The sequence below is a fragment of the Balaenoptera borealis genome (genome assembly GCF_965194805.1).
Source record: "Balaenoptera borealis genome assembly, chromosome: 2".
Lineage (NCBI taxonomy): Eukaryota > Metazoa > Chordata > Mammalia > Artiodactyla > Balaenopteridae > Balaenoptera > Balaenoptera borealis.
In genome coordinates, this window is record NC_138867.1 from 124148812 (window position 1) to 124157868 (window position 9057).

At 48.2% G+C, this 9057-nt stretch overlaps 1 pseudogene across 1 annotated transcript; it reads left to right on the top strand.

Moving 5' to 3' along the window:
* Positions 1–3520: 3520 nt before the first annotated feature.
* Positions 3521–8574, top strand: LOC309623494 (interferon regulatory factor 3 pseudogene; annotated as a pseudogene). Its single transcript has 2 exons — positions 3521–8007; positions 8371–8574. The product of its transcript is annotated as an interferon regulatory factor 3 pseudogene (transcript).
* The last annotated feature ends 483 nt before the right edge of the window (positions 8575–9057 follow it).

Consider the following 9057-nt stretch of genomic DNA (forward strand, 5'->3'; position numbering starts at 1 on the left):
CATTACCACCTGAACCATACCCCCTGCTCCCCTCAACCTGTCCGTGGAAAAATTGTCTTCCACGAAACCGGTCCCTGGTGCCAAAAAGGTTGGGGACCACTGCTCTAGGGCCCTGTGGGCTGAGAACTTCAAAAGCCAGAGATTACTCTCAAGGCCCTCCGATGTTCCACAAGGAAGTTTCCAGAACAAAACCTAAGCTGGTGAGTCCTGCTGGTTAAGAAGATAGGTTCTAGACTCTAGACACTAGAGGGCTATGTGTCCTTGGACATCTTGTGCCTCAGTTTCCTCATCTGTACAGTGGGTTTACCACCAGGACCCTCCCCCTTGGGATGATGTAAGTAGCAAATGAGGTAATCCGTTCAAAGCTCTCAGCATGTGCCAGGAACAAAGTTCATACGTGATACGTGTTAGCTCAGATATACACCCTGTCGGAAATACCGGGCCCCCAGGGGCACACCCAGCTGACGAGTCATCGTGGAAGGGTGAATGATGGGGGTGGAGAAAGACGAGCTTACTCATGGGAACACAAAGAGCTGTGTGGGAGGGAGGCGGGGGGCGGAGGAAACGGCGTGATGCTGCTCGGGCCCCCGCTTGCACCGGGGCGGAAATCACGTGTGACGGGAAAGGAAAAGAAATGAAGGGAAGTGACACACTCTCTGTGCGCGTGTCTGTCATCCTGGATGAGCAATAGACATGATAAGAACCCTCAAGACCAGGCTGCATCATCAGATGAAGAATAAAAAAGCTTATTATTAGGGGAAATTGATGCTCTGCGAAACCAGAGCTTTGAGAACAAAGAGAATCCGACTGACATTTTGTGAGGCTGGGGAAGCATGTTTCATTCATGACTGGTTACAGGCCTTGGGGTCTTTTGTTTTCTTTTATTTCCTTGTTTTCTTGTCTCATTTTCTCCCCCAGGCTGAACCCTGGGGGTGGGAGGGGGGGGCTGTCTATAAAAAAACCCTTGAAGGGAGGTGTTGGGATGGGGAGGATTTCTTGTCAGGGAAATACACACGATCTGTATTTTGAAGGGCTTTATTTGAACTGCCTAGAAAATACTTCAGAGGCAAGTCTGTACAACATCAACAATAAACTCAACCTTACACTTTTCAAAGGAGGCAGTTCATGGGGTGGAGGAGGGCATGGGTGTAGCTTTCAGGCTGGGATTCAAACATGGTTCACATTAAGTTGACTGGCTGTGTGACCTTGGGGAAATCACTTAACCTCTCTGAGCCTCCATTTCCTCATCTGTAAAATGGGATCATGGTTGTCACTAATCTTACAGAGTTGTTGTGAGAAATAAGGCAGGGTGGTGTAGAGCAAGCCCTCAGAGAAAGGGCACTGTCCGCGTTGATGTCACTGTTGTTACTATCCGTAAGAGGTTTTGGGAGCAACAACGGAAACCAACATAAAATCAAGATGTTCCCTGGTTTACAATCATAGCAGCATTCAGGAAACTCACAAAACACCTGTTTCAACCCTAGCAACAATGGGAGCCATTTCCAGATTTATTTTGTCAGTTCCCGGTTCTTTTTGAAAAAGCTCCTATTTCCAGGACCAGAAGTCTTCAGAGCCCACATCTCCTTCAAGTTACAGAACAGCATTATTGTGTCAAGACAGGCGAATTCTCCACAGAAGATGACTGCTGCCCCACCCACGCACCCACCACCAGCGACCAATTCCCAAGTCCCCTTTCTTCCCCAGAGTTGATCCCCAAGGCACAAAGAGCTCAGAAAGGAAAGTAATTCTTATTGTTCTTCCTCAGCTTTTCCTGTTTTTTCAACCCATGAATTTGTGTTGCCATGTTCCAGTCTCCCCAGAGCTGTGGATTACTTTAAGGACATTTCAGAAAGAGAAGCAGCATAAGAATGAAAGTGTGCAGAATACAGACAAGAACCGTGATCCAAAGAAAGGAAACACACCCTCTCACTCACTCACTCACTAAATGGTTCCATAAACCCTGATGAAACGAACCTCCACTGAGTGGCAGGCCCTGTGCCAGGGGCTGGACGATGAAGAGAAGAGAACATGGTCCGTGATCTAGAAGTGCACAGTCTACAAGGGAGACAGGGATACATGACCACGGCAGCGGAGAGAGGAGGGGCAACTGTCACATCCTCAGCATTGCCCCGGTGATCGATACCTCCTGATGAGATTATTGGGTTCGTGTCCCACAGACCAGCCTCAGGAGTAGGTAGCGAACACCCAGGGATCTCCCCAAACACCTGCCCATCCCTCACCTGTCTCCACGCCCGAGCTCCCTCATGAGTCTTCATTTTGGAATAAGGCACCATCCCTTGGTCGAATGCCAGTAGCTCTAGGAGCTGTCATCATCAGCCGAACCAAAACCACTTTCCTTAATTCCCTTAAACAGAACTTTACAGTTTACAAAACATTTTGCATTTATTATCTGGTGGTAGGGCAGGCAGTTTTGTCCCCACTGTACAGACAAGGAAGTTAAAGAATTAGCCTATGGCCTCAAAGCTCAAAGGTAACAAATCTGGGGTCTGAACCAGGTCTTCTGCCTCCGAGTCTAGGGAGCCGGCCAGGATCATCACTACTTCCTAGTACCTAAGGCCTAAGTTACTCTTTCCTCTCAAAAGTAGATATTTTGTGGTTGTGATGGAGAAAACTGACTTAGCATAGACTTAATAATACCTTAATCTGCATTCTCCAAAGAGTTCCATGGAAAGAGGGGCTGAGAATTCTCATGTCCTTCAGTACTCAAGCAGACCTTGCCCGGGGCCATGGGCACAGGGCAAGGTCAGGTGGCAGGAAACAGCTAGGAATAATGACCATCTCTGGATGGTTACCCTGTGCCCAGCATTCTGCAGCGTACTTCAGCTACATCGCCCGAATGTCCCTACTCTTCCCCTGTTCCCACCTGTGTCACTTCCACTCCCATTATTTAGGGATTTCCCCACACACAGAAGGAGAACCTTCGGAACAAGTCCCCTTGTGTTCTTCATTAATAACTGCTACCCACTCACAAGTCCCTGTGGGAATTACTTTGTCATCTCCATGGATGCTGTGTCCTCCATGAAAACACTGCTTTCCTGCCCAGGTTGCTGCCTCTTGGGACCTCAAAACTTTGAGAGGTAAAACAGACCCGGGTTCCCTTGTGTTTTCACTGCACCCCTGGCGCCATGTGTAAGCCCTTTCCCCAACTCTGCATTTTGTCACCTTGGCCTCTGAGCCACTGAGTGTCCCGCACCACCTGGGGAGAACAGATCCTTCAGCTTATGGCTCTAACTCCTGCCTTACGGGGGCTGAGCCGCAGTTCCCCGGGTCAGGCAGGGTCATACTCCCCACAGGCCATCCTCTGTCCCTGTGTCCCCATTTCTTTCCCCTTCTCTTTCAATCCAAAACCATATAAACAAATTGGAGAAAACGGAGAATCTAGCCCCACAAACCAACTGAACATTGCTGGATAATTCTGTAAACGTGACAGCTCAGGGGCGCATGCAGCTGTTGGTCCCAAGCCTAAACTCTTAAAAATCGCCCCGGTAGAAACAATAGCTGTCATTTATTGAGTCCTCACATACTTATCTAAATAACCCTCACAAAGACTCTTTGGAATAAGTACTACTACTGCCCTTAATTTAGATAAGAAAATGGGAGTTTAGAAAGTCATCTGTTAAGGTCACTCTCTCCAAGCCAGAAAGTGAAGAGATGGGTCCCATCCATCTGACCCCAGAACCTAAACTCTTAACACTAACGTGACACTGAGTTCCCCACCTTGGCTGTGTTTGAAAGGCTTGCAGATTCAGGTAGAATTTCTTATGACTCGATTGCTTCTAGAAACAATGACAGAGCAGAGTTTAAGTATTGGGTGGATGGATGGGGGAGAAGCTGTTAATTTTAGATCTGTAATTCAGGCTGCTCATGAAGTGACAGAGGTGCCACCATGGCCCTTATCTTTGCATTCCACCTTCTAAAATAAAAGAGTCAGGGCCCATGATTTCCTCAGTGGGAAGATCCATCTTTATGTACTTAAAAACCTTAGGGATGATGGGGTTTGTTTTTTTTTTTTTTTTTACAAGTTACTAAAAGAAATTCTGGCCTGTGGAACTCCCCTGTCATTTCCCAGAATTTCCCTGAAACATGCCCTTAACACCTGGTAGGGAGTCTTGTGCAATAGGAGAATGTTCCAGAAATGTGTTTTTTAATCCAGACACGTCCCAAGGGGTCAAGGCTGATAAAACTGTATTGACGCCTGGTCAGTCCAGGCCCCTCCTTCCTGTGTCTGCGTCACACAGGTGTCCTCAGCAGCAAAGGTAGATTCCAACCCCCTAGAATACTAAATTCTTTCTCCTCACTGCTTATATTAGTTCTACTTAAATTCAAAATTAAGCGATTATTTGACATAGCCAAAATAAGGACCCCCAAATTAGAATAATAGCCAAGCGGTGGCAACTACTTTATGACCCCTACCCAAAAATACAAAATGTGATGGTAGCTTACATCCATCTGGTATTGACAGGCTGCCCTGTTGTCAAAATGTGGCCTGGGACCACCACACCAGCACTGCCTGGGAATTGGTTAGAAATGCAAATCCTCAGCCTCCCCCAAGACTTCAAGAATCAGAACCCCTGAGGATGGAGTCTAGCGGTCTGTTTTAGCAAGATGTCTGGGTGATTCTGATTCTCTAAGGTTTGGGAGCCCTGCCTTACTTCGCTGAGTCTTTACAACGACCGTGGAAGACGTAGGAAGTATTGGGCATCACTGTTCCCGTTTCATAGAGAAGAAACCTAAGTGAAATTACTGAGGGACTTCCCTGGTGGTGCAGTGGATAAGACTCTGCTCTCCCAATGCAGGGGGTCCAGGTTCGATCCCTCCCTGGTCAGGGAACTAGATCCCACATGCATGCCACAACTAAGAGTTCGCATGCCACAACTAAGGAGCCTGCCTGCCGCGACTAAGACCCAGCGCAACCAAATTAATGAATTAATTAAAACAACAACACATAAAAACAAATACACATTACTTTAAAATAAATTAAAAAATAAAATTAAAATATGGAGTCACCTGTCCAAAGCGAGTAGTAACACCAGGATTGGAATACAAGGCATTCTGCTCCCAAAGTTCCCACTTCTCTGAACATGTGTTTCCTTACTGGTGAAAAGTAAGCAGGACAGAGAGTCAGGGAGACAAATGGCTATTCCTGTGAAAACCAATTAAAAGTAACTTTAGTCCAGGGTCGGGAGAGAAATTAACATCTATTGAACATCAGGTATGTGTCAGTCACTATACACCAACATCTCACCCCATTTAATTGTCACAGAAGCCCAGGCTAGGTGGGCACTCTGAAATCAGCTCAGGTAAGGTAAACAACTTTCCCAGGCTTCACAGCTAAGTAAGTTGCAGAGGAGAATCTGAATCCTGCTTACTCTGCCTCTAAAATCCTTACAGCCTCCCTGGGGCACGCTTACACATTCAGCATATGCATGTGTCCTGATGGCAAAAAGACAAGAAAGCCAGGGATGAATGCATAGGCAGCAGCAAATGAGATCACCCTGCTCCAGGGGTGAAAAACCACCTCGACAGCAATTGTGGGGCTTTCACAGCGTCACCAGTCAACCCAGCCTGTTCCTCCCTCCCCTCCCTTCTCTCTCTCTCTCAGAAACCACCGACTTTTCCCTTTCACCTTGTGAGACAGGGAAGTCAAGTTATTGTCAAATTAAACATGTTTATTCTCTTCCTATTAATTGAGGGTTCATCTACCTTTCTGGGGGAAGCATGGCCTTTTGCGGGTAATGGTGCCAGAAATGGCATGAATTGCCAGTTGAAATCCTAGCAATATTCAGCAAGGATTATCATAATGTTATGGATGCCTTTAACCAGCTCCCCGCTCAGAATACATACACACCCTCGAAACTGGTTTGGAATTTACCAGCAACCTTCCAAGTTGATGGGTTAATTAACTTGCAGGCAATGTATGACATGTCATGAAACGTCTAAAGTCAAGCAGCACAGAAGGTATAAAACTTAAAGCTACAGCTTCTCACCCATCATTTTGTAGAGTTTTTCTTTTTTTAAACACTTGCTGTTTCTTTTCACTTAATCAAAACAAAAACAAAAAAACAGTATTTCCCACCCCACACCCCTTGGTTCATAGAATCAAGGGAACACAAAATGAAAACTCTGGGTGAAAATATTTGTTGACATAAATACATAAGACAGCCCCCAAATCTCCCCGGCTTAAAACCAGTCGTTGGCTTTCACGTGCTTTTGGGATGGAGTCCAGGCATACCAGGCTGCTCTATCAAGCGCTTGTGATCGCGCGGCTGCCCACGCTCATCCCAAAGCCTGACAGCTCCTGCCACAAACCCAGCACTCAGGCTCTACAGAGCACGGGCTGTTCCCAGAAGGTCCCGGGTCCTCTCCTGCCTTCATGCCTTTACACCTGTGGATCTCTCAACAGCCCCTTCCACTTCTTTACCAGGCTAACTCCTCCTGTTCATCTCTCCAGACTCAGCCCAGGGGCTACCTCTCTAGGCAAGTCTTCCCTAACTTCCACTGGAGTCTCCCGAGGCATCATGTGCTGACCCTCACCGCACTACGTTTCACACGATTTTACATCAGTCTATTTATGTGGTGCTGGGAACTCCATGCAAATATCTCACTGCTCTCAAGACTCAGCAAAGGGCCAGACACATAGTAAGCACTCAGAACATCTTTGTTGAATGAAAGAGTGAATGAATGAATGAAAGATGATCACTCAGCTACTCATTTTCCCACAAACTCTGGGCACATTACGGAAATTGAGAGAGATGATCGTTCCCTTCCTTAAAATGTTGCTTCCACCCCAAGGACCCATACGGTCCAACATAGCCAGAAGTATCTCAAGGCTGCAGAAACCCTAGTCCAAAGCAGTATCCAGATGAGCTCATTATCTAGATGAGCCCAGGGGTATCCACCAAACTCAAGATACTTGCAATCAGTAACAAAACCAAAGTTAGGCCAAAATCCTGAAACTGGTTCCAGTCTGAAATGGTCTGGAAACTCACTTTGGTTCAGACCTTTCTAGCATAAGGCCAGTGTAAGTATGTTTGTGTGTTTGTATTCATCATAAAAGCAGTAGATAGAAAAGAAAGCTCCACCACTCTAAAGCCCAGCTGCCAGGAAGGGGACAGGTACGTGCAGCTGTGAGCTCAAGAGCTACCTGGAGTCCAAGAGCAGGCCTAGGTCCCAGCACCCTGCGTGCACCGAGCCTCTATGCTGGGCCATGGGAACCCCAAAGCCTCGGGTCCGACCTTGGCCTGTGTGGCAGCTGGACCTGGGGCAGCCGTAGGGCGTGGCCTGCCTGGACCAGAACCACATGTGCCTCTGCATCACTTTGAAGAATGGTTTGCGGCACGATGCCCAGCAGGAGGACTTCTGCATCTTCCAGCCTGGGCCAAGGCTAGAGGTCCTAAAACCCTGGGAAGGATAAGCCCAACCTGCTGACCCAGAAGAGGAATTTCCGGTCCGCCCTAAACCGGAAGGAAGCATTTTATTGCATTTGGCCTAGGACAGAGCAAGGACCCCCAGAATCTGCACTAGATCTACGAGTTTGTGACCTCAGGAGTTAGGGACTTTCCTGAGCCGGATACCTCTCCAGACACCAGTGGCAGATGTGGTACCTCTGACGCCCAGGAGGAGTTCCTGAGTGACATGGGCTTGGCCCCATCACCAGATGGGGGCCCTCGAGCCTGTGTGGACCCTGAGCACCCTCCTCAGCTTTTGCTGAGCCCCACCTTAAACATCCCTGTTCCCTGCCCTAACTCGGACCCCCGCTCCCACTCCCCAAAACCCACTAAGGCATCTTGCCTGAGGAAGATGAGTACCAGCTGTGGCATGGGAGGGGCTGGAGCTGGGGTGATGGCCCCTTATACTCTCTCATCCCTCTCTCTTAATATTGCTGCTATCACTGCTCAGAGTGGAAGTTCAAGGGGACCACCTCCTACCTGGGTACCAAGTCTTCCAGCAGACTGTCTTCTGCCCCAGGGGCCTGTGGCTGGTGGGGTCAGATGCAGGGGACAGGACACTGCTTGGGCAACCAATAAGACTGTCAGACCCCAGGGTATGACAGGCTACACGAGGCTGTGCTGAGCTGCCTTGCAGTGGGGTGGGGGGAGGAAGCGGGGAGCTCTGCAGAGAGCCTGGCAGCAGCTCTGGGCCCAGAGGCTGGGGCACTGCCACTGGTACTGGGCCATGGGCTAGACCGCCTTCCTGATGGTGGTCACCAGCACAATGGCGAGGCCCCAAGGGCAAGAAAGGAGGCACGTTCCACCTGGAAACTTTTGTGGCAGACCTGATCATCTTCAGGGAAGGAAGCAGACACCATCTACACCCTGTAATTCTTTTGCTGGGGAGTCGTGGTCCCAGGACCAGCTGTCTATCAAGAGGCTCCTGGTGGTCAAGGTTGTTCCCATGTGCCTCAGCACCCTGCCAGATATGGCCCATTTAGAGGGTACCTCCTCACTGGGGCATACCTTGGACCTGCACATTTCCAACAGCCACTTACTCTCCCTCACCTTGAACCAGTACAAGGCTTATCTCCAAGACCTGGTCAAGGACATGGATTTCTAGGTCACTGGGAAGGCCTGAGCCCTTGCTCATCATGGGTATAGGCCCCTCAGCCCTCACCTCGACCAAGAAACGGGTTCTTGAGACAGGCCAAAAACCCCTCAAACATAAAGCAACATATAGAGAGTGGAAATTGGCCCATAATATGATTCTCCAGAGAGAGCCATTGCTAAGAGTATTTTAGAGGTTGACATGCTGTGAGCCCGCAAGACAAAATCCAGTTTAAAATATCTTTTAAAATATTTCTATTAGTTGCCACAAAATAAAAATCAAAAGGTTCATGTAAGTGAGATATTTTTGTGAAGCTCTGAAGGTGGCAGAGAAGGAAATAGACTACCACAAAGTAGCACGAAAAGTTACAGCTTTTCTTGGAAAATCCAAAAATCCACCAACCCATTAGCAATGATTATCTGAAGCTGAGTGATGCCAGTTGATTTCACATAGGGTGTTCTCTCAAGGTTGTCACAGTACCTACCTGACCCATTT